Here is a 6,455-nt window from a genome sequence, read left to right on the forward strand (position 1 = left end):
ACCCAACTTTTGTAGCAACATGGATGGGACTGGAAGAGATTATGCTGAGTGAAATAAGTCAAGCAGAGAGAGTCAATTATCATATGGTTTCACTTTTTTGTGGAGCATAACAAATAGCATGCAGGACATGATGAGATAGAGAGGAGAAGGGAGTTGGGGGAAATTGGAAGGGGAGGTGAACCATGAGAGACTATGGACTCTGAAAAACAATCTGAGGGTTTTGAAGGGGCGGGGATTGGGAGGTCGGGGTATCACGTGGTCAGTATTATAGAGGGCACGGATTGCATGGAGCACTGGATGTGGTGCAAAAATAATGAATACTGTTATGCTGAAAATAAATAAAAAATAATTTTTTAAAAAAGGAAAAAGGTGGAGGGAGACTTGAGACCGTCACAAATAAGGGGACATAAATGTAGAGGCAGCAACTTGATTGGTGGATCTATAAATCATAGAATGTTAAGAATTGCCTACATCAACTAGAAGCTAAGAGAAAGGCATGGAACTCAGAGCTTCCAGAAGGAACTAAACAATCCAACATCTTGATTTCAGAATTCTGGCCTCCTAAAGTATGAGAAAATAAACTTTTATTGTTTTAAGTAACCAAAATTGTGGTAATTTGAAACAGTCTTAAAAAACTAACACAGTGGGTGAATATGGCCTCAGGTATGAGGTTCCAGGTAGGTAACATAAATTAATGAAATGGGTTGCTACATGAAACACAAGTGTAAGGGTAATGCTTAATAAAAATGTAACAAGTATCTTGATGTCAGAGAGAAAACAAAGTGAATGTCTCTTCAGGTCTAGCCTATCATTACCTTTTGGGAATGTAGGCTCAGTACTGCCAAAGGTTTTGGATTTCAAGAAAAATTTAAATTCAATCTTTTCTTTGAAATTTCTCCATTCAAAAATGAAGAGAAGTAATTTTAATTTTTAAAACACTATGTGTCAAAAAAACTAAATTTAGGACTAAATATTAGATAATCTCTAATGTTCTTAATGCTCTAGTTGCCTATGTTTTATTTGGTTCATCCTAGCAATGTAATATGTGATTAGAACTGAAAAATTATTTTTTGGTTCCCTAGCACTGTGGGGACAATATTAGCAGTGGTCACAGTATAAGTGCAACTTTTTTTTCTTTTCTTTTTTTTTTTAGTTCATACCTAAAGAAGAAACATGGCAAACACTTTTTTCTAGCATCATTTAAAATTGAGACATCAGCGGGACACCTGGTGGCTCAGTGGGTTAAAGCTTCTGCTTTCAGCTCAGGTCATGATCTCAGGGTCCTGGGATTGAGCCCTGCATTGGGCTCTCCGCTCAGCGGTGACCCTGCTTCCTCCTCTCTGCCTGCCTCTCTGCCTACTTGTGATCTTTGTCTGTCAAATAAATAAATAAAATATTTTTTAAAAATTGAGATGTCAGACACTTTTCCTATTAAAATAAATCCCAAGATGTGTGCTCTTTGTCTGTATCATTTCCATTTATTGTGTGTGGAGAAGAAACTAAAAGACAATGTAGTGTTAGTTTACAACTGGAAAAAGACATTTACACTTCAACCTATTCTGTTTAGCAGAAAAGGAATTCAAAAACTTTCTTTCTATTATTATTGGCAAGTATGAATCCAAGAAGCATATATGTGGCTTATATTTGTAAGTTAAATGGTTTCTGAAAATGTTATATGTACCCTCCAATACTTTGTGAAAAAGTATCTTACTAAGTTCATTATCATATTATATTTATTAGAAATACAAAGATTTAACAAGCTTAAAACTGAGCTTCTAAAGACCACCACATAAGAATTTTTCTCCCCTGTTTTTTTCTAACAACCCATACACCTTGTGCACTCACTTTGAATTTAAAAAAGTGAATAGTATGCCAAAACAAGTCAATGAAAGAATCATAGTCTTTTTTTTTTTTTTTTTTTTACAAAAGGTACTGGGACAACTGAATATCCACATGCAAAAGAATGAAGTTGGACTGCTGTGTCATACCATGAAAAAAAATTAACTCAAAGAAGATCATAGAGACCTAAATGAAAAAGGTAAAGTATAAAACTGCTAGCAGAAAACAGAAATAAATATTCATACCCTTGGGCTAGGCAATTGATTTTTACATACAATACCAAAAGTACAGGCAACAGGAACAAAGATAGATAAATCCAACTCAACAGAAGGAAATTTTTTGTCTTTAAAAACCCTGTAAAGAAAAAAACGAAACAAAACAAAACAAAACAAACAAACAAACAAACAAAAACCCTGTAAGAAAGTAAAATGAATATCCACAGAATGGGAAAAAATAGTCATAGTCATATATTTGAAAAGAGACTCATTTCCAAAATACATAAATAATTCTTACAAATCAATAATAAAAATAGAAAAAATTAAAAATTGGGCAAAGGATTTGAGTAGATGTTTCCCTAAGGAATATATACAAATAGCCAACAAAAAACACATGAAAAGATGTTCACGTTATTAATCACGAGGTTAAGTGCAAATCAAAAACTAAGTGAGATTCCACTTTACACCCATTAGGATGACTGTTAGTAAAACAAAACAGGGCTGGTTGCCTGGGTGGCTCAGACTCTAAGCATCTGCCTTGGGCTCAGGTCATGATCCCAGGGTCCTGAGATCTAGGCCTGTGTCAGGCTCCCTGCTCAGTGGGAAGCCTGCTTCTCCTTCTCCCGCTTCCCCTGCTTGTGTTCCCTCTCTCACTGCGTCTCTGTCAAATAAATAAATTAAATCTTTAAAAAATAAACAGATAAAACAAGACAAAAAATAAATGTTGATGAAGATGTGGAGAAATTGGAACCTTTGTGTAGTACTAGTGGGGATATAAAATAATGCAGCTTCTGTGGAAAATGGTATATACAGAATTATATGATTCTGCAATCCCACTTCTGGGTATAAGTCCAAAAGTATTGAAAGCAGAAACTTGATCAGATATCACTGCACTCCTGTTTATATCAATATTATTCATAATAGCCAAAAGATAAAAGCAACCCAAGTGGATAAACAAAATGTGATATGCACATACAATGGAATATTATTCAGCATTAAGATGGAAGGATATTCTGATACATGCTATGTTGACGAACCTTAAAGACATTATGCTAAGTAAACAAGCCAATCACAAAAGGACAAATATTACAAGATTCCATTTACATGAGAAAACAAGAGAGACAATTATATATAGATAGAAAGCAGAATGGTGATTGCCAAGGGCTGAGGGGAAAGGGAATTAGTGTTTAGTTGGTACACAGTTTTAGTTTGGGAAGGTGAGAAAGTTCTGGAGATGGATAATAGTGATGGTTGCATAACAATGTAAATGTATTTACTGTACGTGATGCCCCAGAACTCTATACTGTAAAATGGTTAAAATGGTAAATTTTGTTATATGTATTTTACTACAATAAAAAGGAGAAGTAGGGGCGCCTGGGTGGCTCAGTGGGTTAAAGCCTCTGCCTTCGGCTCAGGTCATGATCCCAGGGTCCTGGGATCGAGCCCTGCATTGGGCTGTCCGCTCCGCGGAGAGCCTGCTTCCTCCTCTCTCTCTTTCTGCCTGCCTCTCTGCCTACTTGTGATCTCTGTCTGTCAAATAAATAAATAAAATCTTAAAAAAAAAAAAAAGGAGAAGTAAACCAATTAAAAATTGGGCAAAGGAGGGGCACCTGGGTGGCTCAGTCAGCTGGGTGTCTATCTTCGGCCCAGGTCATGATCCCGGGATTCTGGGATCAGGTCCTGCTTTGGGCTCCCTGCTTGGCTGGGAGCCTGCTCCTCCCTCTGGCTGCTTGTGCGTTCTCTCTCTGACAAGTGAATGGATAAGATCTTTGAAAAAGAAAAAAAAAATTGGGCAAAGGATTTAAACAGGTATTTCTCCAAAGAAGATATACAAATAGTCAATAAACACATGAAAAGATGCATGTCATTACTCATTAGGAAAATATTATTCAAAACCACAAAGACACCACTTCACACACACTAGAATAGCTATAATAGAAAAGATGGACAATAATAAATCTTGGTGAAGATGGGGGTGCCTGGGGAGCTCAGTTGTTTAATAGTCTACCTTCAGCACAGGTCATGATTTCAGGGTTCTAGGATCCAGAACCACATCAGTGTCTGTGCTGAGGGGGTAGTCTGTTTCTCCCTCTCCCTCTGCCCCTCCACCCCCATCCCCACTGATGTATGCATGCACACACACTCTCTCTAATAAATAAATAAAATCTTTTAAAAAAAATCTTGGTGAAGATGGAGCAATTGGAATCCTCAGACATTGCTGGTGGGAAAGAAAATATTGCAGCCACTTTGGAAAATAGCTGAAATTTCCCCCAAAAAGCTAAACATAGAGTAGCCACATAACCCAGAAATTCCCCTGCTAGATATATACTGAAGAGAAATGAAGACAGGTATTCAAACAGAAACTCGTACATGAACATTCATAGCAGCACTATTCAAATAGCTAAATGAATGAATTAAATACAGACAGATACATGATATGACCTGGAGAAACTTTGAAAATATGCTAAGTGAAAGATGCCTATCACAAAAGACATCATTTTATGATTCCATTTATGTAAAATATCGAGAATAGACAAATTTATAAAGATAAAAAGTAGATTAACAGTGCCTAGGGCTGGAGGGAGGAAGACAAGGAAATGTGGAATGAGGGCTTAATAGACACAGAATTCCTTGTTGGGGGAAATGAAAATGTTTTAAATTAAATTGAGGTGATGGTTGCATAACTGAGAAAATATACTAAAACCCAATGAACTGCACACTTTAAATTACATGATAAGTGAATTACTTCATAATTCTAAAAGAGCAAAGAAGAGAAAGTAGAAATGGTCCATGAATGTGTCTCTCAACTTAATATTTTTTTTTTTACATTATTTGTTTCACGTATTAAGTAAAACAGCTAAGGCCAAGCAACTATCTCAGCAAAGATGTCCCCTGCATTTAGTTACTCCTCACTATAGCGACCATTGTCTTTATCATCATATCTAAAAGATATAATATGATGCTGGAAGTTGTGGTCAACTAACATTGATGTAAAATGAATATGAAAAAGTCATCATTTTTTAAAAAGATTTTATTTTGTTTATTTGACAAACAGAATCACAAGCAGGCAGAGAGGCAGGCAGAGTGAGAGGGAGGAAGCAGGCTCTCCGCTGAGCAGAGAGCCGAACGCGGGGCTTGATCCCAGGACCCTGAGACCATGACCTGAGCCAAAGGCAGAGGCCTTAACCCACTGAGCCACCCAGGCACCCCAAAAGTCATCATTCTTTAAGATTAGCCAAGCAGAGCACAGAAATACCATACTTCAATATAAGTAGTTCTGTATAATTTAACAATACCTGTACAAAGATTTAAACCATTGATTACTAGGTGAAACAGTGAACAAAGAGAATGACTGTCCCCTTTTAAGATGATGATTGTTTACAAGAGTCTCTATTGTTCTACACATGAGGTACCTGAAACTAAAAATAAATAAATAAATAAAAGGCACTGGTCCAGACACTAAAAAAGAGAGAGAGAGAGAGATCTGCAATCAAACATTACAAGGTACACAGACAGAAGAAAACAATTCATTGTCAAGTGACAAATCAATTAAAAAAATCAAGTGCAGACGTGTGAAATTATAGAGAATTTAAAACAACCATGATTAATAAATTAAAGACTTTATTAGGAAAGATAGCATGCAAAGACACGAATAATTTTGGAAAAGAGATGGAAACTACACCAAAGAATAAAATAAATATGCTGCTTAAAACACAGTAATGTATATCCTTTATTGTGTTGAGGTAAATTCCTTCTAAAACCACTCTGTTGAGAGTTTTTATCATGAAAGTGTTGAATTTTGTCAAATACTTTTTCTGCATCTATTGAGATGTTCATTGATTTTTATCCGTTGTTCTGTTGGTGTGGGGTGTCATCTTAACTGATGTAGGTATATGGAATCATCTTGTCACTCAAATGATAAATCTTACTTGAAGATAGAGTATGATTCTTTTAATGGGCTATTAAATTGGGCTTACAGATATAATTTTAATTTCAGTGTACTTAACATACAGTGTTACATTAGTTTCCAGTGTACACTATAGTGATTCAACAGGTCTATATATTATTCAGTGCTCATCAAGATAAGTGTACTTTTAGCCACATTCACTTATTTCACCCATCACCTCATCCACCTCCCCTCTGGTAACCATCTCTTTGTTCTCTATAGTTAATAGTCTGCTTTTTGGTTTCTCTCTCTTTTTTCTCCTTGTTAATTTGTTTTGTTTCTTAAATTCCACAGAAGAATCAAATCATGTGGTACTTACCTTTCTCTGACTGGCTTAGTTCTCTTAGCATTATTCTCTCTAGATCAACCCACGTTGTTGCAAATGTAAAGATTTCATTTACTTTAATGGCTGAAGAATATTGCACTGCATTCATATACCACTTCATTCTCCATTC

The sequence above is a fragment of the Mustela nigripes genome, chromosome X, assembly GCF_022355385.1.
Source record: "Mustela nigripes isolate SB6536 chromosome X, MUSNIG.SB6536, whole genome shotgun sequence".
NCBI classification, from domain to species: domain Eukaryota; kingdom Metazoa; phylum Chordata; class Mammalia; order Carnivora; family Mustelidae; genus Mustela; species Mustela nigripes.